This window comes from Schistocerca piceifrons, chromosome 3, assembly GCF_021461385.2.
Source record: "Schistocerca piceifrons isolate TAMUIC-IGC-003096 chromosome 3, iqSchPice1.1, whole genome shotgun sequence".
Classification (NCBI taxonomy): domain Eukaryota; kingdom Metazoa; phylum Arthropoda; class Insecta; order Orthoptera; family Acrididae; genus Schistocerca; species Schistocerca piceifrons.
In genome coordinates, this window is record NC_060140.1 from 331,596,982 (window position 1) to 331,621,496 (window position 24,515).

Consider the following 24,515-nt stretch of genomic DNA (forward strand, 5'->3'; position numbering starts at 1 on the left):
ACGTCAAAACATGAAAGGAACGAAGTACTGCTCAGGTTGCTAACGCACGCCCTTATGATATTGTCCGACTCTGAAGTAACCGGTTCGAATCCTGATGGTCAAAGAATTTTTCATCACTGATACTTGCCTCCAAAGGGATAACACATGACTGAGTAAAGTTCCTAATCACCAAATCTTTCGCCAATGCTCTAGATTAAGTCCCAACCCTCTCCGCAGGATTAAGCTATGTGCCGGCAGCTGATTTCACCCTCTCGCGTCTCTCGTCATCAAACAGCGCAAACGTTGCAGCATAGGGTACGTCTTTTACACTGACCTATGCGCTGGAGTTACACATGAGCAACAACACTCATAAAATGCGTAGAAAGGAGCCATAGTGCTTGGAGGAAGAGACTCCTTTCCGACTAGGCGACTCAACCACCCGTAAGAGTCCCCCAGCCAACAGTGTCAAACGACCCTTTTTTTTATCTGCAGAACGTACCAGGTAGGCAACTGCTCCAGGCAGCCACTATCGGTTTAAAAAAGTGCATATTCGTTTCCAAAACATATTTCCTATAACGACGTACTGTTGTTCTCAAGTTGTTCTTTCGCTGAAGACTCCTGAGAAGAAACTCGTGACCGAAGGTAATTTAAAGCAATTTTAAGCTTTTACGACGATTAATTACGAAATAAGTCACTCCTAAGTGACTTTCGGGAAAGAGAAAGAAAAAGAAAGACAGAGGGGAGGGTATACTGCCATTTTAAATACGTAACTCAAATTCAATTCGTAGTTACAGTCATGATCACAGCAAATATTCTGAAAGTCTCCCTCTTAAACGAATTGACTATAAAATAGCTGATAATATCATATCTGAGTCGGTCGTCATCCACTGCGATGATTAATTGGCGAGCGACGATGTATTAAAGTTACCAAAAAATATTTCCTTCCAAATGAACACTATGTGACCAAAAGTATCCGGACACCCCTATTAGGTGTATTGTGCTGCCACATGCTGCCAAGTTCTCCATATTAACGGCCTCAGTAGTCATTAGACACCGTGAGAGAGCAGAATGGGGCGCTCCGCGGAACTCACGGAGTTCGAACGTGGTCAGGTGATAGGGTCTCACTTGGGTCACACGTCTATAAGAGAGACTTCCACACTCCTAAACATCCCTATGTCCAGTGTTTCCGATGTGATAGTGAAATGGAAACGCGAAGGGACACGTACAGCACAAAGGCGTACAGGCCAACCTCGTCTCTTGACTGACAGAGACTGCTGACAGTTGAAGAGGGTCGTAATGTGTAATAGGCAGACATCTATCCAGACCATCACAGAGGAAGTCCAGACTGAATCAGGATCCACTGCAAGCGCTATGACAGCTAGGCGGGAGGTGAGAAAAGTTGGATTTCATGGTCGAGCGGCTGCTCATAAGCCACACATCACGCCGGTAAATGCCAAAAGACACCTCGCTTGGTGTAGGGAGCGTATAAATTTGACGATTGAACAATGGAAAAACGTTGTGTGGAGTGACAGATCACGGTACACAAAGTGGCGATCCGATGGCAGTGTATGGGTCGGCGAATGCCCGGTGAACGTCATCTGCCAGCGTGTGTAGTGCCAACAGTAAAATTCGGAGGCGGTGGTGTTATGTTGTGGTCGTGTTTTTCATGGCGGGGGCTTGCACCCCTTGTTGTTTTGAATGGCACTATAACAGCACAGCCCTACATTGATGATTTAAGCACCTTCTTGCTTCCCACTGTTGAGGAGAAATTCGGGGATAGCAATTGCATCTTTCAACACCATCGAGCACCAGTTCGTAATGCATGGCCTGTGGCTGAGTGGTTACAGGACAACAACATCCCTGTAATGGACTGGTCTGCACAGAGTCCTGACCTGAATCCTATAGAACACCTTTGGGATGTTTTGGTACGTCGACTTCTTGCCAGGCCTCATCGACCGACATCGATACCTTTCCTCAGTGCAGCACTCCGTGAAGAATGGGCTGCCATTCCCCGAGACACCTTCCGGCACCTGATTGAACGTTTGCCTGTCAGAGTGGAAGCTGTCATCAAGGCTAAGGGTGGGCCAACACCATACTGAATTCTATCATTACCGATGGAGGGCGCCACGAACTTGTAAGTCATTTTCAGCCAGGTGTCCGGATACTTTTGATCTCATAGTGTAAAATATCCACCACGGATTTAGTGTACTAAAGGCAGCAAAACGCTACTGCGATAGAGGAACGTCCTTCTTCCTGCGAATTCTGCATGTAATCAACGTTTCTCGCCTAGAGCTACTTTATGGTGGAGTGGAGGAGGGGAAGGAATTTTAACTTACCCCGACGTCTTAAAATACATGTCTTGTTCCGTGTTTTGTTCGTATGTTTTTATTGCTGGTACATTTTGCTCCAGAGTCTTGCTATAGATGGCTACAGCAGTTTATTTCCCCGCGTTTTCGTAAACATTATTGTCGAGATAATTTCATGCTTACAGCCCATAATTCTAAATTAATGCTGACAGTTATACGTGCAAGTAGTCGTTTTTCAAGAGGGTATTTTAAAGACTCGAAAAGTTAATACCCACTTTCCGTTTATCGTGGAACAGTGAAATTTATGCTATTGCTGCTGCAGGAGCCACGATGTTTGTAGTTGGCGGTTAATTACAAACTTTGAGGATTCATTAAAGTGGTGTTTCATGTCGTAACGACTCTTCGAGCAACGACGTGCAAAATGATGTTCTGTCCAATGGAAAAGCACCTTAGAGGACTTTTGCTTGCGGTACGACGCCGCAGAGTCTTAACTAACGTCGGCGATTACGCACCAAACAAAATACGTGTAGACGTTTCATAATCTCGGTATCCAGGACCACTGTGATTAGATTAGATTAGATTAATACTAGTTCCATGGATCATGAATACGATATTTCGTAATGATGTGGAACGAGTCAAATTTTCCAATACATGACATAATTAAGTTAATTTAACAACATAATTAAGTTAATATAACAACTTTTTTTAAAAAAAATTTATATATTTTTTCTTTTTTTCTTAATTTATATCTAAAAATTCCTCTATGGAGTAGAAGGAGTTGTCATTCAGAAATTCTTTTAATTTCTTCTTAAATACTTGTTGGTTATCTGTCAGACTTTTTATACTATTTGGTAAGTGACCAAAGACTTTAGTGGCAGTATAATTCACCCCTTTCTGTATCAAAGTTAGATTTAATCTTGAATAGTGAAGATCATCCTTTCTCCTAGTATTGTAGTTATGCACACTGCTATTACTTTTGAATTGGGTTTGGTTGCTAATAACAAATTTCATAAGAGAGTATATATACTGAGAAGCTACTGTGAATATCCCTAGATCCTTAAATAAATGTCTGCAGAATGATCTTGGGTGGACTCCAGCTATTATTCTGATTACACGCTTTTGTGCAATAAATGCTTTATTCCTCAGTGATGAATTACCCCAAAATATGATGCCATATGCAAGTAATGAGTGAAAATAGGCGTAGTAAGCTAATTTACTAAGATGTTTATCACCAAAATTTGCAATGACCCTTATTGCATAAGTAGCTGAACTCAAACGTTTCAGCAGGTCATCAATGTGTTTCTTCCAATTTAATCTCTCATCAATGGACACACCTAAAATTTTGAATATTCTACCTTAGCTATATGCTTCTGATTAAGGTCTATATTTATTAATGGCGTCATACCATTTACTGTATGGCATTGTATGTACTGTGTCTTATCAAAATTCAGTGAGAGTCCGTTTACAAGGAACCGCTTAGTAATTTTCTGAAAGACATTATTGACAATTTCATCAGTTAATTCTTGTTTGTCAGGTGTGATTACTATACTTGTATCATCAGCAAAGAGAATTAACTTTGCCTCTTCATGAATATAGAATGGCAAGTCATTAATATATATTAAGAACAACAAAGGACCCAAGACCGACCCTTGTGGAGCCCCATTCTTGATAGTTCCCCAGTTTGAGGAACGTGCTGATCTTTGCATATTATGAGAACTGCTTATTTCAACTTTCTGCACTCTTCCAGTTAGGTACGAATTAAACCATTTGTGCACTGTCCCACTCATGCCACAATACTTGAGCTTGTCTAGCAGAATTTCATGATTTACACAAAAGCCTTTGAGAGATCACAAAAAATTCCAATGGGTGGTGTTCGGTTATTCAGATCATTCAAAATTTGATTGTTGAAAGCATAGATGGCATTTTCTGTTGAAAAACCTTTCTGGAAACCAAACTGAAAGGTTTTTCAACAGAAAATGCCATATATGCTTTCACCAACCAAATTTTGAATTATCTGAATAACCGAACACCACCCATTGGAATTTTTTATGATCTCTCAAAGGCTTTTATTTGTGTAAATCATGAAACTACTTAACTTAAAAATGCTTTCATCTCGAATAGAAATGATGGATCCGATGGCTCAGCTTTACTGTCAATAGCTAGTAATGAAATACGATATGCGTAAATTTCACATTCACATCTTTCGGAAATCAAGTATAGGGGTTAACCACGGACGTCGGCGGTCATAATGTACCATGTCATTCTTTGTACTTCACCTTTCCTGGCACCTCCTTGACACTTCGACCTAAAAGTGAGAAATCTATCAGTTCTGCAATGTTTCCACAGTAACTTTTCCCTTTGCAGCGTCGTGTGCGCTGGTATGAAAGATCCTGATAGATTAAAACTGATGCGGAACCGGCACGCGGATTTGGGGTTCTCCATCTCGCGGGCAAGTGCTCTACCGACTAGACTACCCGAGCATGACTCACAGTCCGACCCAGATTCGTGTCCCGGTGCAGCACACAGAACTACAATGGTTTTCACTAATCAGAGAGACTCACAAAAGAGCAACGACTCTGCGAACAATGACGTAACTGGTATGAAATTTGGTAAGTTTGTCAGCACAGTAGTGTTGCACATAAAAACCATGCGAAAATTTTGACTGTGACAATCTGCTTGTGTCAACTGTAAATCATGAAGAACCGCATGTTTGACAGTAGGGAGGCAGTTAGTAGAGCGACAGGTAACAGCTAGAGTAGCCAGCTGATTCAATTCCGTCGACCGAGCATGGTTGCTCAGCGGTAAAACACATCATGAGTTGGCGAAGACTAAGTTTCAAATCCCCTTGACCATCAAGAATACAATTTTACATACGTGAAACAGGTGGCATACTGGCCGACCGCAAAGGAAAGAACTGAACAACAAGAAATTCTACATGATCTGCAAAATATTGGAAACATTTACCTAAACGAGAGTGTGGTTAATTCGACAAGCTTCTTTTTCTGATGTGTCGATGGGAAACGGTTTCTGTATCATGTGCCTCGAAACCAGCCGCCTCACTGGACAACGAACGTCATGCCTGAAAATAAGTAAATGTACGTTAAAGATACGAAAATTCTCAAAAAGCATTAAGCTAAGCTGCGCGATGAGCCAGAATCTCACCATACATTTGTAACTCGTTGCGTAGTAAAGATTATCAGAAAGCAGCTTCGAAGTCAAACTGACGATAGCGGCATGTCTGATCGCCGAAATATTGTGACCTTTGGACGCTATAGACCAGCAGTACACCCATGGACAGTTCGATGAACTTCAAAGTCAGTTAATACATTGCCCATCTATAGCTGATTCAGACACTATTCCATCCCTTTGAAATCGCAGTTCTGATTAATACTTCCAGTGTTCTTTCCAAATCCTACAGAACCTCGTAGAATGCACTCTGCTCAACTGAACTGACATATATCATTGTACTATAGCGGTTAGTCAGATGAACATAAAATGCCACTTTTTTATGCGTTGTTTTAGAGGCTGAAATAAGTAAGGTCGCAGTGTCATATGGTAATCTCTTCTGACTGAAGGTATCACAATTTTTCTTTCTCATACAACATTTTCAGTAACTCGGGAAGGGAGAAAACATTGTACATATTATATCATTAATTCATCTCCCACAACAGTCAAAGATTATCCCTAAAACCAAGAGAAAGAAAGCGATAGTATCCGGATACAACATAAGTAGTGAACACCTGCACCACGTCTTATCAATTAGATACTTAGGGGCAATACTAAGAACCGATGTGAGATACAAAGACGCTTAAAATCAGTACGCTTACTAGGGAAAACAATTGGAAGACTTAGGTTTCCTGAAAGAGTTATGGGAAATGTGCAGAGCATTTGTAGAGGAAATCTCGCAGAAGCCGCAAGTGCGACCAAGTCTTGAACATTGGTCCAGTTTTAGGAGTCTACATTAAGCAGGCATGATAGTAGGTATCGAGCGAGTGAAGAGGCGCGCTTTTAGGATCGTAACAGTCCGATATAGTTCAGGCGAAAGTGCAAGAGAGACGACTAGAAAACTTAACGGCAATCTTTGGCCGCGCGGGATTAGCCGAGCGGTCTAGGGCGCTGCAGTCATGGACTGCGCGGCTGGTCCCGGCGGAGGTTCGAGTCCTCCCACGGGCATGGGTGTGTGTGTTTGTCCGTAGGACCCCCATGAACCATGGACCTTGCCGTTGGTGGGGAGGCTTGCGTGCTTCAACGATACAGATGGCCGTATTGTAGGTGCAACCACAACGGAGGGGTATCTATTGAGAGGCCAGACAAACGTGTGGTTCCTGAAGAGGGGCAGCAGCCTTTTCAGTAGTTGCAGGGGCAACAGTCTGGATGATTGACTGATCTGGCCTTGCAACACTAACCAAAACATCCTTGCTGTGCTGGTACTGCGAACGACTGAAAGCAAGGGGAAACTACAGCCGTAATTTTTACCGAGGGCATGCAGCTTTACTGTATGGCATGGAGAGCTGCATCAAACCAGTCTCGGGACTGAAGACAACAACAACAAGTAGTGTGTAAGCTTAGGGACTGATGACCTTAGCAGTCAAGTCCCATAAGATTTCACACACATTTGAACATTTTTTTGGCAATCTTTGAAAGGCAGACGACATTGTTCTCGCGAATCCAGTTGGGTGAATCTAGAGAAATGTGTTTCTCGCGTAAGTATCACGAGAATAAGATGAGAGAGATTATGTCATGTAGCAAGGGATATTTTTCCTTGAATTGCATAGAGTAGAACCAGTAAACCCATGATTCTTTAAAGAATCGAAGTTCCTTGTAGCAAACAACTTCAAATTTCTCATTACTTTATAAATGGGTTAATGAGTTACATGTTTGATGTTAAGCGTGTAACACAAAAAAGTTTAGCAAAGGTTTGAAAAGCTATTTAAAATTTTTCGGAAGTCGTTAAGTATTCTCATTGTCAAACACTAGATTAATATATTCTGGGTAATTTTCGCGCAGTTTTAAGCAGAAGCTCGTTTTTCGTGCATCTTAACGTTTGTGGCCTCATGTCTCCTGAACAGTGAGCCGTAAAATGATATGATTTTGCAGGTACAATTCATTTCTGTATGTGAAAATTGCCTGCAAAATGTGTTGCGAATTTAATTGGTAAAAGGTGTAAGATGTCGGTTGAAGATCTGTTGGTGGTCGTGGTTTAAAAATGCCTATCTTTGAAAGGTTATATAAAAATGGCCTGTTTTTCTGACATAATTATATCACTCCCCTCCAAAACATTGATCAAGTAATTCCTTACCTAGGAGATTAAGCAAAGATATCAATTTTTTTACTCATAATTGCAAAAGAAATAATTAGCTAACAACTTGGCGTACTTGGATATGGGATCAGGGAGTTGATTCAAATGAACGCGTATCTGGATGAAAAATTAACATTCGTGGAAGCCGTACCGCGACTGCCGAAGACAGCGCGAAGGTAAAGAGAATTCTAGCGAAGGGCAAGCGTTTGCTTCCATGGCTGGAGCTGAAAGAGTGTTGAACCTCCAACTGCAAGTATGTCTTGAGAGTGAAAAATGAAATTAATGAACATCGTTAAAAATAACTCAACTTTTCCTACAGTTGACCTCGCTGTTGCGGCTGGAACTCACCACATGCACATTCTACAAGTGGTTAATGAAGTGAAGTGACTGCACAATCAACCATTGGCTCTGTACTAACAAATTGAATCTAACTTCAGCCCTGCCTAATGTTACACTCTCTTTGCTGAGGTGAAGTCTGCCCGAGATGGCGCATGGTTTTAGAGAGTCTGCCTGTCAAGACGCTGAAATAAGAAGTGACTTTCCGCATTGCATTTCTAACAAGGAAGACTCGATTCCCTTTGTTTTCCTGGCATCGCGTAATTTTTATTGGCCGAATGATACATATTGCGAGTGCCGACCAGAGAGAATCTTTCTTAAAAGACGTTGGGTATATCTCTGTAAGCACAGCCGTGTGTCCTACTCCCATTTCTAAATTATTTAGGTTAACTAAGGTAGCTATTTTTGCAGTTCGTTAAGCATTTTGTCTTCAGAGACTTGAGTACGTTGGTGATATCTAACAATCTTTAAAGGCACCCTAAACTTTTCTGTACTCGTTCCCCTCTCTCAGATACCATCTTAATGGCAAGTTTGTTTCGGAAAACCTGACTGCCTCCAGTTCTTTTCACAATAAGTGTTCTCCCGGACCTTCGCCAAGCCAGCCAGTGTGGACGAGGGGTTCTAGGCGCTTCGGTCTGGAACCGCGCGACTGCTACGATCGCAGATTTGAATCCTGCCTCGGGCATGGATGTGTGTGATGTCCTTTGGTTAGTTAGGTTTAAGTAATTCTAAGTTCTAGGAGATTGATGACCTCAGATGTTAAGTCCCATAGTGCTCAGACCCATTGAACCATTTGAACCTTTACCAAAATGACACACATCCCCAGACCACACACAGCTCACAAAACAGTCTCCATTGCTCCCTCACAGACTAGAGGTACACTTTGCGTTAATACTTTTAGTGCGTTTGGCCCCAGGTCAGCTTCCCTCCAAGAGCCGTCCCATCTGACAGCCCAGGAAGGTCCCTCACTCACGTGCTAGCGGCGCAGCGGACCTTTCGCTAATTCTGCTGGAGCTGTTTGCCATAGCGGTTTGCTACCACGAGGTGTTCCCTCGCCTACAGCCAAGTGCAATGTGCTATCAAAGAGGCTTCTTATATACATCAACAGGGAAACTGTAATCTACGTAGTTAAGTATTGGCAATCATTGATACTGACTCGCATTTCATTTAATTATTAATTTATTCTCATTTGATTTGTCTTTTTATTTCGGGTTCTACATCAGTCAGGAGACAGTTTCGAAAAACAGTCCTGTAACAAAAGGAAGAGCTGAGTTAAACCGTCGTGTCTGGTGCGTCAGCTGTACTGCATGGACAGTGAAAATGTAGTAAGCGACAAACATTTTCCACGTCATCATTTTGATATCTTGCGTGTAAAAGTTTGTTGCAAGTCAGTAAGTGCTCTCATTCTCAAATACTGGCTGAATATAGGCAGGGTATTTGCGCGAAGTGAGTTACCTGATTCAAGAAATATACATAGTTTGTAGCTGTAATACTTGTTGTGTTGAACCTTTCACATAAGGTCACACCTCGTAATGAGTATATTACATCAGCATTTTAATTTTTTAAATTAGGCCAGTACTTGTACGAAACAGTGAAAGTCGAATATTTTTTGGACCTGGAATCCGTTAGACAGGGGTACTGCAACTGGTTGTGGTTTCCGCACCGCGGGATAGTCAGTTAACAGTGCAACGTTGGTACGAAGTGGCCTTGTCCACAGCAAACTGGTTAGGGTAGTGTGCCTGTTCCGCAGTGGTACAATATTTTACGCTTCAGCCATCATTAAATGTCTTTTGTCACTTGAATGTGATATGTAACTTATATTCACTGACATATTTTCTAGTTGAAAACCTTTTTGTTTTGAATAAAAACTTGTTGGAAATTTCATTGAGGAACAGTTTACACACTTCGACGAATAGGAAAAGGACAGAGAACAGAAAAAAAAGAAGATTAGGCTTTCACACTTCGTCGACGACAAGGCTAAGGTCAAATGGGAAAGGAACTAGTTTGTTTCCTTTGAAAGGAAACGTCCCAGCGTTCTCCATAACAGAAATAGGAAAACCACGGACAAAGCCTAAATCTGCATGGTCGGTCGAATTTTCAACCTTCACAATGTGCGACCAATGCCAGTTTCAAGACTGGCTGGATGTCTCTCATGTCTTTCTAGGGGCGTTCTTCAACGCTGAGGAGACAAAATTCATGGGACAGCGATATTCATGTATACGTTCGACAGTACTATCGTGTACACAAGGTATAAAAGAGCAATGCATTGGCGGAGCTGTCATTTGTACGCAGGTGACTTACGTGCAAAGCGTCCCGATGTGATTTTTACCGCACGACGGGAATTAACAGATTTTGAACGTGGAATGGTAATTGGAGCTAGATGAACATTCCATTTCGGAAACCTTCAGGGAATTCAGTATTCCGAGATCCACAGTATCAAGGCTGTGCCGAGAATACCAAATTTCAGGCATTACTTTTCACTACGGACAACGCAGTGGCTGACGGTCTTCCTCAACACCCGAGAGCAGCGGCGTAGGGTTGTCAGTGGTAACAGACAAGCAACACTGCGTGAAATAACCGCAGAAATCAGTGTGGGACATATGACGTATGTATCCGTTAGGACAGTGCAGCGAAATTTGGCGTTAATGGACTATGGCAGCAGACGGCCGACGCAAGTGCCTTTGCTAACGGCACGTCATTGGTTCAAATGGCTCTCAGCATTGTGGGACTTAACATCTGAGGTCATCAGTCCCCTAGAACTTAGAACTACTTAAACCTAACTAACCTAAGGACATCACACACATCCATGCCCGAGGCAGGATTCAAACCTGCGACCGTTGCACGTCATTGCCCGCAGCTCGTTTCCCAGGCTCGCCACGATATCGGTTGGACAACAGACAAGTGTAAAACTGTGGCCTGGTCAGATGAGTCCCGATTTCAGGTGGTATGAGCTAGTGGTAAGATTCGAGAGTGGCGCAGACCACACGAAGTCATGGACCCATGTTGCCAACAAGGCGCTGTGCAAGCTGATGTTAGCTCCATAACTGTGTGGCATGCGTTTACATGGAATGGACAGGGTACACTGGTCCAACTGAATCGATCACTGACTGGAAATGGTTATGTTCGTCTACTTGGAGAACATTTGAAGCCATTCATGTACTTCATGTTTACAAACATGTCACTGGGCCACAGGTGTTCGCAACTGGTTTGAAGAATAATGTGGGTAGTCCGATTAAATGATTTAGGCATCCACATCCCATCGAAGATCTACAGGACATAATCGAGAGAGATCAGTTCATGCACAAAATCCTGCACCAGCAACACTTTCGCAATTATGGACAGCTATAGAGGCAGCGTGGCTCAATATTTCTGCAGGGATCTTTGAACGTCTTGTTGAGTCCATGCCACATCGAGTTACTGCACTATGCCGGGCAAAAGGAGGTCTGACACCATATTAAGAGGTATCCCATGACTTTTTTCACCTCTCTGTGCACCTTGAATAGAAAAAAAGCACATCACTTTCACAGTAACACTTCAACTTACCTTCCCTAAAGTAGCGGACATCTTATCTAACGCCGGCCGGGGTAGCCGAGCGGTTCTAGGCGCAACAGTCTGGAACCGCGCGACCGCTATGGTCGCAGGTTCGAATCCTGCCTCGGGCATGGATGTGTGTGATGTCCTTAGGTTAGTTAGGTTTAAGTAGTTCTAAGTTCTAGGAGACTGATGACCTTAGAAGTTAAGTCCCATAGTGCTCAGAGCCATTTGAACCAATCTTACCTAACCTGAGCAGGCGCTCTTACAAACAGCTTAGAGACAGTGCTCAGTTCTGGAATAGCTACGTAGCAAGAACTAGCAAATGCTAGGGCCCCATGTGTAAAAAAAATCTGTCAAGCCAGATAGATTCTGCCTACTGTCCAATGGAAAAATGGTGGTGTCCAGATCTATGATAAGTAGTATCAAAATTAGCTCATTTTTGAGACTGACAACACCACAAACTCACAGGGAAATTGACTAATGCTGTCCAAGGTAGGCGTAATAACTCGATCAATTAGAACAGAGTTCTACTGATTACCAATGAGAGAATAATTAATGGATAACATATTTATTTTTATTGGTTCTGTAGCGGCACCACCATTTAAGATGGGAAAGTTTAGCTTCGGTGCAATATTTCTGAGTGCACAAGTTACAGCCAGATATGTGCCTGTTGACAGTAAGTTATGCTGCCAGTGGTTGCAAAGTGGAATGGAGGCCACAGGGCTGTAGCCCTGCTGAAAAGAGTAAACGCAGCGGTTTGCAAGGCGCAAGTTACAGGCAGAAGGGGCCCACTGGCCCAACCCAGGTGTTATGAGTACATGACTCGGAGTGGGGCATTAGCAAACAAGAGGCCCACACCCGCATATAAATAGGCGCCAGTTCACTAACAAGGCATTCAAGTATGACAGCTCTCCTGGAAGGCGGGGCATGTCACACCACTGGCTACATGCAGCAGCAGATTGGGCGCCAGCATTCCAGTCCACGGTAGGTTGCTGGTTCTACCCTCTGAGGCCAATGCGGGGTCCGCAGCCAGTCAGCAGTGAGCCACGCCACAGCTCGCTACTGTGGGCAGTCTTTTTGCTCCCAACACATGCCAGAGGCATACCGAGGTGAGGGCGATCTTAGCCATGCCGGCGAGGAAGCACATTGCGGGCCACCTTGCAGCTCCCAGTGGGCGGCGCTGAGGCGGCAGGGACAGAGACCACTCAGTCGACTGCCGGTGCATCCTGACGTCATCACAACTCTGCAGCCATACAAGGCCGACACACAGCAGTGCGATGCATGGGTCATTGAGGCAGCCATTCCGCGCCAAGCCGTTTCACAGACAGTGAAGTGGTGTCCTCAGCATTGCAGGACCCCTTGACAAAGACTGACAGAAATGAGGGCACTGTAGCTAGAAATAATAAATCACTTGGGAAATTTGGACGAGTTTTAATACGGTGCATCCTGACATTTTCCATCCTGATGCAACATTTCTGCACAGTTCATTGCTTTTTCAGAGTGTAGTTTCCCTACAGTAAACGAGCTGCCTAACGTGGAGGATGCTTTTTTTGTTGGTGGACTACTGTTGTGTTACATGTTGTAGTTTCACGGTCCCTGTGGCTTTTTGTATCATTGTTTCTGTGCTGGTTCTGTGGGCTAACAGAATACAATACTATTGTTTTACAACAGTAGAACATATTAAAAGAGTCAAATTTAAATTTATCTTGTGATTGAGAAATTTACTTGCAGGAAAACAAGAAGGGCTGAAGAATAAGGTGAGCTTATTTAGTTTCTTTATATATGCTACAAATATTTTAAAAAAAAAAGAACAAGTAGGCTCTAAGTTCAACGTATATAAAATGTACTTGTCAATTATCAGTGTTTGAGCCAGTAACAAAATGCTATCATTGTAATTTATTTCCATTTGAATATTGTAAAGAGACACCATTGTGTGGTTAACTTTTTGAAACCAACTATACAGGGGTCTAGAATTAGGTGGCAGGTTTCATATTGTGCAGCCATCCACGTTGGTGGACCATCATTTCTGAAAATGCGACGAAATTAATTTCTTGTGAGGTGCTAAACCGTAATGTAAGTCTGTACAGCCGCTCCATAGTATAATGGCTAAGGCTCTATGCTCGTAAGTTAAAGCCGGGGGTACGGGATGCGGGATATCATTGCTTAGTTTGTTGTCTGGCAGTAGACGTCTGGCGCTTGGTCCAGCGAATTCTGGCATTCCTCATATGTGTTACTCTTGGCCGCATAACAAGACAAACGATGTTGTTCCTGGATGACGTGTATTACCCTTAAACGAATACTCACCCTGTATATTCCACGTCCTTGAAGTTCGATCTATTTTTGCTACTGGCGAGAAGAGGCTTCTCTGTTTTTGGTCTTATGCGAACTAACGACCTAGCGCTCTTGTCCAAAATATAGGCAATACTTTTCCAACTTTCTCAGGAGTGCTTTCTACGACCCGCCGTGCAGTTGGAATGTCCCTGCAATGAGCAGTTTATCTGATGCAATATTTCTGATTTTTTAATTCTGAGATTCTCAATGGTATTCCCCTTTGTTTCGGGAAGACATGCATGGATTTCTCCATGGCTGCTGGTGGCTTTCATCCAGGTTACAAAGAAACTAAGCAGAGGAAATGAAATACGGTTCTAACCTGACTATAGCAGATACTGAAAGTGACCACCGGCACTCTTGGACCCTGGTCAGAAAGTTGCTGGAAGTGAATCGAAGCTGGACTGCTGGGATGCTGCAGTCTTATCCGAAATGTTCTGCTGCTCCTGTTGAAGATTATGAGGGTTGTTTCAACACGTCTTACACTTGAGGGCTCCCACACAAAGTAATCTCACACTGAGAGACCAAGTGACCAAGTGACCTGGATGGCCATCTAGGGCCGTGACCAGACTGACCTCTGCTAACAACTCTGACAGGCATGAAGATTGTGTGAATGTGCTCCAAGGTTCGGCCAGCTGTTTGGGCGGTTGCTCCATCCTGTTGGAAGTAACTGTAGGTCTTTCCCTGCTCCGTTAATGCTACCACAAATGGTTTCAAAATGATGGCAACATAGCGTGCTGAAGTCAGCGTCCAATGACAGAAGATGGAACCAATAATGCAGCATGCAGTTACTACACACCAAACCCCAACCTTCTACTCATGTGATGGTGTTTCATGGAAGCTAAGTGGATACTCCGCTGCCCAAAATCTGTGATTCTGTGTGTTGACACAACCACTCAGGGAAACCAGGTCTCATCAAACCTAAAGGACAGACCCATGTCCAAGTCATTCATTGTTATCTCAGTGAACAGCCACTCACAAAACTGCGGGCAGTGAGGAGCTAGTTTTAATGTATGAACTACAGACTCTCGATAGGGACGCATGTGTAGGCGCCACGGTGGTCCCAGTCGCCTATGGTGGACTGGAAGCGGAGCGGTGACCTCTCCAGTTGTCAAGATGCTAGGAAATGACTGTGGACGCGTCAGAAATGCCAAAGAAACATTATTAATTCATGACACCCTTATTCCTGCTGAGAACAATGTGGCCCACGTAACACAGACTGGCTGAGCTTGGTGATATCAACGACCTTCCCCAAGTCCTCGCTGACTCGGATCGATGACACCAGCTCCGGGCCGCACCAGTCTTGCTAGCGCAGCGCCGTGTGCTGTGACATAGCGTTGGAATGCCCTTACTACGGCCGCGCATGGCTGGCTGCGCCCGGCTGGCCGGCCGGCTCGGCAGCGGACAAAAGGCCGCTGCGTGTGGAGGCTCCAGGTTGGAGTTACGGCACTGTCGGCACGAGTAGCATTCTCGTAGTGTAGAGTGTACTCTGTCCCACCCCGTCTTCTTTCCTGCTCCTCCTGGTGGCTCGTCTGCAGTGGACGGGCGGAACGGGCTGCAGTCCCCCAGCGTCGTGGGCCCACCTACTGACGGTGGGTGCACAGGGCCTAGGTCCCGCACGATCTCGATGATGTGATCAGCATTGGGGCGAGCAAGTCTGCGGCGATGTCTGCTAATCCTGGTTTGATGATTGACAGCGGCAGCAGAGAGGACCAGAGCTGGTACTGTCTCCTCACGTCTGCTGCTGGATGGGCCGCCCTTACTGCAACATCTCCTTATTAAAGAATAACACGTCGATCACCGAGCTGAGCGCTACGCAGCGACCCAGTGCACATCTAACTGCAAGTCTAACTTCGAGAGCCTTGTTGCTATCAAAGCTGGCGTATTTAAAGGAAGCACGAGCGACGTCCTGACGTCATGCTCGTTTGTAATGACCGCATTCGTTCCACTTATACTGCTGATTCATCTGTCGTACTCGCCCCTTAGGTGTTCTTCCGACAGAGTTACGTGTTGTTACGGCAGACTTAAGCGAAGTTGTGAAATGCAGTACAGCTGATGCTATACCTCTGTCTTGCACTCTACGAAAGTCTGCGTCTAACACAAACCCACTTGCTAAGCAATTCTCTCTCGCCTGTTGTGTGTAACCAGGCCATTGCCCCTGCATGACGACACATTCCGATACATGTGCAATCCTCTTACCTCTTGGCTAACCTACTGCCTCTGGCTCTCGGCATAGGCAACGAAACTTTGACAATGTTCCACGTTTCCAACTCTTTACTATTCCGCGACACTACACATGTGCAGTGGAGGAGTATTCGTCCGCAATATAGACATGATATGCCGGTCTCCTACGACAAAAGTCGGGTTGATTTTGTAGGACTCTGAAACACTTTCTGGTGAACTGCAGCCATATTTTCTGGTGTGCGGGCACGTTTCGGAATGTTTCTTGACTTGCTCAAACAGATCCTGTGTTACGACGTTTCCGGTCTAAAAGTTGCATGAGACTCTTTGCTAGCACTTTGACATCATTAAACTTCTCAGCAAACAACAGACCACACCCTTTCCACCGCTCTGTTGTCACACAGCTCTGCTGTCACGTAACTTTCCACAACGAACACCGCTGCTCCACTAGGAGTACCATTGCCCGCTTTGCACTGCTCCACTCACACCGACACAGCCCACACCACGCTCTGAACCGGTGTGGATCACGTGGCTGGCGTACACGTAGTGTGCTCGTCACAGGGTGTGGTTATATACATGCATTCACGTTCTATCGTACTCACTCATCCGGGCCACTTTTATTTTCCCCACCCTGTGTATGTAAGAAAGATGGCGCATTGGTCTAAATAGCGGTAGTCTTTTTAATCCTTAGCCAAAATGACTGTGGTCTTTATTTTTGTTCATTTTGCAATACAATTCTTTACTTAAATTTTATTTCTGACCCTTGAATATCTCATTTCAATTTTTTTTTATTTTGTAAAAATTTAAGGTAGTGATCATATTTTCTCTTTGGGCGAAAAAAGTTATCTTTCAAATGTTTTCATGTTGAAAACCATTCAAAAAAGTGCACACATCGTTTAGGACTAAATTGAAGTGTTGTTTTAGTTTATAAACTAAACTTTGACGCCTAAAGCAAACCAAGCGCCTCTTCTTAGGATCTGCTGACCTCTCATCGGCTTAACCCGGCACTGACAGCATTTCGTACAATGTGGTACGAAGGCCACTGCGGCAAAACACGATGAGTCGGAGTTCATCATTTTCTACGTAAACTGCGACAGGCCACTTGGCTGCTGGATAATTAAGAGGCGACTGCTTTAACTGCAGCAATAAATTACCTCGGTAGCCTTCCAGCATTAGCCGAGCCTCTCTGAGGCGCGTCCAAGACGCGACCTATCGGCCGGCGGTCCTTCGGCCCTTCTTCTCGGCTTACCTGTGCCACCGCGGCGGCTTTCGCTGCGGTATCTAAACTGCCATCTAAATTACAGCTGTCCACGGAAGGTTGTCTGCGCATTCTCTGACCACCCGCATCAACGATAAGAGCTCCTGTAGATTTTAGCTCCGTGGAAGGCAACACATCATTCTCCGTGCTGTAGAGAAAAGCAAAAACGTTGCTCCTTTGAATAGACTATTTATCACTCATTGTTTGATTTTGAATCTCTAGCACTACCCGTTTTTGCGGGCACAATAACTGGACCTCAGTTGTTTGCATAATATGCTGATTTTAAATCTAACAATTCTATTTATCCTACAACAGCTTGTGACACCTATTGCCTTGCTACATACAATGCAGTTTTGAAAATTCCGTTACAGAACCTTTGTACGATCCAATTGTTACGGCTTTGCTTTAAAGTTCTTTTCTGCATTATGTGCGAGTACATCTCATGCACTTGATTAACAAAATACATGTTATATTAAGTATTTTTAGACGATGGCTGCATGCAACTGAATAAATGCAATTTACTGTTTGGCAGACGCACTTCGGCTTTAGTGGGATAAAATACATGCACATGTTTACGTAAAGGCAGTCCTGCTGCTGCGGTCGCAGGTTCGAATCCTGCCTCGGGCATGGATGTGTGTGATGTTCTTAGGTTAGTTAGGTTTAAGTAGTTCTAAGTCTGACCTCAGATGTTAAGTCCCATACTCCTTAGAGCCATTTGAACCACTGTGCTTATAAGCTGCAAACAGTTCTCGCCCCACACCTTCTGACTCAGTAGATATATTTTGCTACTTACAACATGTGTTGGTTTGTTCTGCACGTGTCCGAACTGTTCTGTCTCTTAAGGATTCTTCTGCCTACACCACTATAAATTCTTCTTGGCGTCACATAAAAGCGGCATATAAACATATGTGCCATGTCATTGTATTTTGTTTTTTGTAGTATTGCCAACTGTATACGTATTTTACTGTTGCATCTTCATCTAGTCCGAAAAACTAACACTAGTTAAGAATCGGAAGACGACCGATGCATCAGGTCGAAACCGATTATCGCCGGCCATAGTAGCCGTGCGGTTCTAGGCGCTACAGTCTGGAACTGTGCGACCGTTACGGTCGCAGGTTCGAATCCTGCCTCGGGCATGGAAGTGTGTGATGTCCTTAGGTTAGTTAAGTTAAATTAGTTCTGAGTTCTAGGCGACTGATGACCTCAGAAGTTAAGTTGCATAGTGCTCAGAGCCATTTGAACCATTTGAAGCCGATTATCAAAATAAAAAAAAGTAGTCAGTGGCCAGGATAGTGTCTTATCACTACCTTAACTGTGTATGCGACATTCCTTGGACGTCATGTATTACATTACGTACTACGAAGTTAGTAGACGCCTTTAATGCATAACGTTACTGTGGTAATTGGGCCTAGTGTAGAGTGAAATCAAATGTTGAAACGTGTGTGAATTCCTAAGGGACCAAAGTGCTTAGGTCGTCGGTCCCTAGAATTACACGCTACTTAAAGTAACTTAAACTAACTTATGCTAAGAACAACACAAACATCCATGCCCGAGGGAGGACTCCAACCTCCGGCGGGAGGGACCGCGTACTCCGTGCGTGACGCCTCAAACCGCGCGTCTACTCCGCGCGGCAGAGTGAAATCGACGTTGCGGTCTGCAGAGATACTATGGTGAGTTCTTGGCCTAACAGGACATGGAGTTGATATGAATGAATTACTTTTTTTGCATTACGTTGGTGCATGTCAGCCAATATTTTAAGTCAATGGTCATACGGAATAGTGTTGTTTAAATGACTTTGCCGGCCGTGGTGGCCGTGCGGTTCTAGGCGCTGCAGTCCGGAAACGCGGGACTGCTACGGTCGCAGGTTCGAATCCTGCCTCGGGCATGGATGTGTGTGATGTCCTTAGGTTAGTTAGGTTTAAGTAGTTCTAAGCTCTAGGGGACTGATGACCTAAGATGTTAAGTCCCATAGTGCTCAGAGCCATTTGAACCATTTAAATGACTCTTTGAAAGTAGCCATTTGTGTATATTCAGTTCAGCTGATTAATTGGAATACTATGTCGTCATGAAACCCTTCGTTTAGGCTACTTTTTCTTCAACGGACATTCATACAATGTTGATGATGTATTACAAAGAGTATGTTTCTCCGCTTTCAACTGTGACGAATTGGGCAAATGAATTCAAACGTGCCCTTATTACATATGAGATTGATCCATAGGAGCGACTTCCGAAAGCTACACCAAAAGAAAACATCATGAATGCTGTGTCGTCCGAACAAGAGACAACCAGGGTAAAAGCACCACAGGCGCAAAGATGCGAGCTGGTGCCAGTGCCATAGAGACTCGTCACTTGCGCGAGTTCCACCAGAGCCAGGGTGAAGATTCTCCTCGGCCATTTGGCAGCCGAGTACAATACGCCAATGATCAGACGACAACGGACAGAAGCCTACTCGGAAGATAGAAGAGCAACGCTCGTCCACTTGATTATAGAACAGCGTCCAGAGCTGTCTTAGACTGGCAACGTCGTTTAGTGATCTCTTAGAAGTGAACAGACAGTTGAAAAATCCTAGCAGATTAAAACTGTGTGCTGGACCGAGACTCGAACTCGGGACCTTTGCCTTTCGCGGGGAAGTGCTCTACCAAGTGAGCTGCCCAAGCACGACTCACGCCCCGTCCTCATAGCTTCACTTCTGCCAGTACCTCGTCTCCTACCTTCCAAAATATTCAGAAGCTCTCCTGCGAAACTTGCAGAACTAACACTCCTGAAAGAAAGGATATTGCGGAGACCTGGCTTAGCCACAGCCTGGGGGATGTTTACAGAATGAGATTTTCACTCTGCAGCGGAGTGTGCGCTGATATGAAACTTCCTGGCAGATTAAAACTGTGTGCCGGACCGAGACTCGAACTCGGCGAGTGCTCTACCAAATGAGCTACCCAAGCACGACTCTCGCCCCGTCCTCACAGCTTCACTTCTGCAAGGTTCGCAGGAGAGCTTCTGTAAAGTTTGGAAGGTAGGAGACGAGGTACTGGCAGAAGTGAAGCTGTGAGGACAGGGCGTGACTCGTGCTTCAGTAGCTCAGTTGGTAGGGCACTTTCCCGCGAAAGGCAAAGCTCCCGAGTTCGAGTCTCGGTCCGGCACACAGTTTTAATCTGCCAGTAAGTTTCATATCAGCGCACACTCAGCTGCAGAGTGAAAATCTCATTCTGGGAGCAGACATTTGTTGTAAATTGCATTTGCTATGTACTGTGAAGTAGACCTACGATTATTTGCACTTAGCCTTTGAGGTCCTTTCTCCTGTTGTGTTACATGCAGTGCTTCAGACTTAATCATTCAACAAATCACGAAGATAAGCAAACCTTTTAACTCATTGGTGTGACTTTGTTACTGATTTGTTGGAGTGCTTTAGAACATTCTCTCTGCTATCCTGTTACCTGACCCTGGGTCATAACTGTGTAATAGTGTCAGGGAGAAATTGTCTTAGCCGTGTACTGTACCAGAAGCCGTTTCACGAACCCACAAGCTCGGCCTACCGTAGCAACAGTGGCAACTCGGCCTCCACAACAGTAGCGACGAGGCCTTTACAAAAGGGTCGACAAGAGTATACAAAAAAAGAAACTAAACAATATGGTATGGGGTGATCGGCGAATGTCGTATGAAAGACGTCGGTTAACGCCACTGACTTAGAAGAAGAAAGTGTGCAGTGCATCTTATAGGAGGAATTAATAACGAGAAAGTTTAATGCGCAATGGGTGCCATGCCTACTGAATACCGATCGAAATCCAATTTGAAAACGTATTTCTCAGCAGTGTTTGGAGCGTTTCAAAAAGAATCCAGCTAATGCGTGCTTACTTGTCACCGGGTAAAGACTCGCGCCAGCGCTTCACCTACGTACAAAACAGGTGTCTTAGTGAGGGATGGGAACCGTGACAGTGCACCAGAAACAAAAAAAATCTTCACCATATGCTGAGAAGATGGGAACAAAGTTTCCTGTGATGCTAAAGGGCATCTTCCGAGGGATTCGCTAGCAAGCTGAAAACAGCACTAGGCAAAAGCTATGCATCTGCTCCCGACCAATTGGCTGAAAGAATACGTCATCAGAGACCGTCATTGAGAAAGAAAAATTTGTTCTTCATCTGGACTCTGCACCTACTCACAAATTTGAGGAATCAGAAGCGCGAATCATTAGAACAGCTAGCCTGTTCACTAGATTTTGCATCCTCTTACTTCCGCCTGCCCCCACAGTTACAGAAATTTCACACTGGAAAACCATTGTGCTATTCGAGGTAAAAGGTCGTGTGTCTAGGTGGCTGTCTCGTAGATGTTCGAGAACTGCATTCAAGGGATGTGTCCTACTCAGCCCAAAAACAGTACAATGTCCTTAAATGCAGAAACATAAGTGCACTGTTTTTCCGGAAAACGCAGTTTTTCAGTGCCACCTCCACAACTTTTAATCTTGTCTTGGACTATGGCGTCACAATGTTGTTCCTTTTTACATACTTCAGAATCAGCTTTTGCCTAAATACTAACAAACTGTTTTCACCCAACACGTCATCAGCAGTGAACATAAACCCGTGACTGTTCAAAACATTACGCAAAAGCCGACGTCATTGCTGTCGTCGTAAGAACTAGTTTCTTGCGTTCTATGAGGGATAACACTGACGTGGAACCCGTAATTTTAAACGTTGGTAGAGAACCGGCGAGATTACTTTCACCGTGGAAGCCAAGATACTGCTGGGTGGGTGATCATACATTTAGCAGCATCATTTTCTAAATCACGTCAAAATTACTACTTTTTAAACTGATAGTGGGTGGTCACATTGATTGCCATTCTTGCTAACTTGTCAAGCAGTGAGTTGGGCATGAAAGACGTCAGAGAGCTAATCACACTTTAATCCTTCCTCATAAGGTTGTGCAGCGTGATTAATTATGGACGTTTTATCTTTCTATTAAACCGCCTGCACTGGCGTGGCAGACTATAGCTACTCTTGTCGCCTATTATCTTTGACACGCTTGATATTTTTATACCCGGTGGTTGTAATTAATCTGACGGTGTTCTGAGTGCTGAGTGCGAGCTGTATACATCGTATGGCGCTGCAAACTCGTAGGTATGTTCATTAATTGTAGTCTCATGGAGTATGCTGGAAGAAAATAACAGTTCCACTTTCTGCCAGCAGATGGAAATATGGCGCTGTAAGCAGTCAGAACGTGGTGTAAGTGCAGTAAACGGGAAAAACAATTAGCCACATAATAGCGATGGTTCTGGTACGTTTTTATTAGGATACGGTCACAAGTTACAATACGTGTTCAGTTTGGTCTCCCGACACAGCATCATGTTTAATCCGTAACATAGATGGTCGACAGCTGTTCACAGCACATCCAATGTAAACAGAGCGATGTGTCGTCGTATGCTGTCCTTCAGATCAGGATGAGTCCGGATCTATATCTGACAACACGGCCTTTCATCTATCCCCACAACCTGGATTTAGGTCGGGGGTCTGAGGCCACATATCTTGAAATTTTCTAGAGATGATGCGGTCATTACTGGAGGTGTCTCGAAACAAATCTTTTACCTGGCAAGGGAAGTGTAGTGTCGCCCCACCTTTCATAAAAATAGTGATGTGAACACAGTTGCTGGATTCACGTACTGCACCTGAGGGTCCTTATAAAATGCAGATATCACCGTACACCTGTCTGGGCCTCAAAGTGTAGTCTCCTTGAAGAAAGCCGGACCCAGAATAAAGGATCTGGTGAAAGCACACCACACAGTCACCTAAGTTCAGTGCAGTTGACATTCCTGTACAACATGTGGCGGAGTAGAGCCCCATGTAAAATAGTTCTGTGCATTCAGAGCAGGGTGCAGAGTGAAATGTCCGTCATCTGTCCAAGGAATATTCCCCGTCACGTGTCATCCATTCCCATGAGTGTCAAAAATTTAAGGACAAAGTCACGGCATTGCAGTTTATGTTGGGGTTTCATTTGGTACACTTTCTGAATCTTCTACAGATACGAGTGTAAATAGCGCCGGAAAATCTTGAACTGTTGACCAGGAGAGAGACAATTCTCGTGTCACAGTTAGAGCACTGGCTACATAATTTGAGACGTGTGCTGCACGGTCAATTATAGCTTCTGCAGCTTCATCAACAGCTGCCATGGAAATGGTCTGCCTCCCTCTCCCAGCTGCACCATCTAATTCACCTGTTTCCTCAAATTTCTTAATCATATTCTGTAGCTCATTTGTTGACATGAGGCCTCTTCGCAGCTGTTTGCGTCGGCGATATTCCCGCAATGCAGCACTGTCATTTCTGCCGTTCTGATAAAATAACTGTATCACGAATGCATGGCCTTTCTTCTTACTAGCAGTCCGCTCTGATAGCTCAGTGTTCAGCGCGGCGTAATGCCATGTAAGGGGCCTGGGTTCGATTCCCGGTTGGTGTGACGTCGGTGCCATTTGTTAAGTTATATACACAAAAATTACGTATATATTTTATATATTTTTATTCTTAATTTTAATTTATCAGCACGAATTTTTCTTTTGTTAGAGCATGATTCTTTCTCTCAGGGATATTATCTTCTCTTATCACTTTTACTTACGTGCATAAGTAAATGCGAAACAGGTTCTTGAAGGGCCGCTGTTATTCACGTACCAAGTTTAGATTTGAAACGCGGTGACTAAAATATAGATGGCGTTAACTGAATTGAATGTAATTTTGTTAATTTCTATTTATTGATTGCAAAGCAAGGCTAGAGAGAATTTCGGTTGTTGCCGTGAAGCGGCCAAGATAAAACTTACTGAACTCATGGAATCTGTATAATTCAAAAAATGAACTTTAACGTAAATTAATTATCTGTTGCAATTTAAAAAGGTTCTTACAACGAAATCTCTCGCATTTACAGTTAATGTTAACACTCAAAAAAATAAATTAATACTTCGGCGCGTAATGGCCGACCAGAGGCTGCATCAGAAGATGAGCTTCCCGCAGCGCAAAATTACTGAAACGATGCTTCTTAAAAATAATTAGCGACTGCGAGCATTTGAGGTGACAACTATTACAAGGAAATTCTTATTTTGATAACAATATTAAGTATATTTTAGAATAATACAGAATAACTTACATAAAATATGTGTAGCCGCTCAATGGCTGCCTTCCGTATCGCGAAACAAAACAGTGTGTGTACCATAAAGTACGTCCTTCCTCCTCGCCTGTACAATTGCGTCTCTTTCGATCCTTTTTTTTATTTTCATAGACATTAAATAAAGATGCTACTCTTAAATTATCGCTGTATATCACTTGTT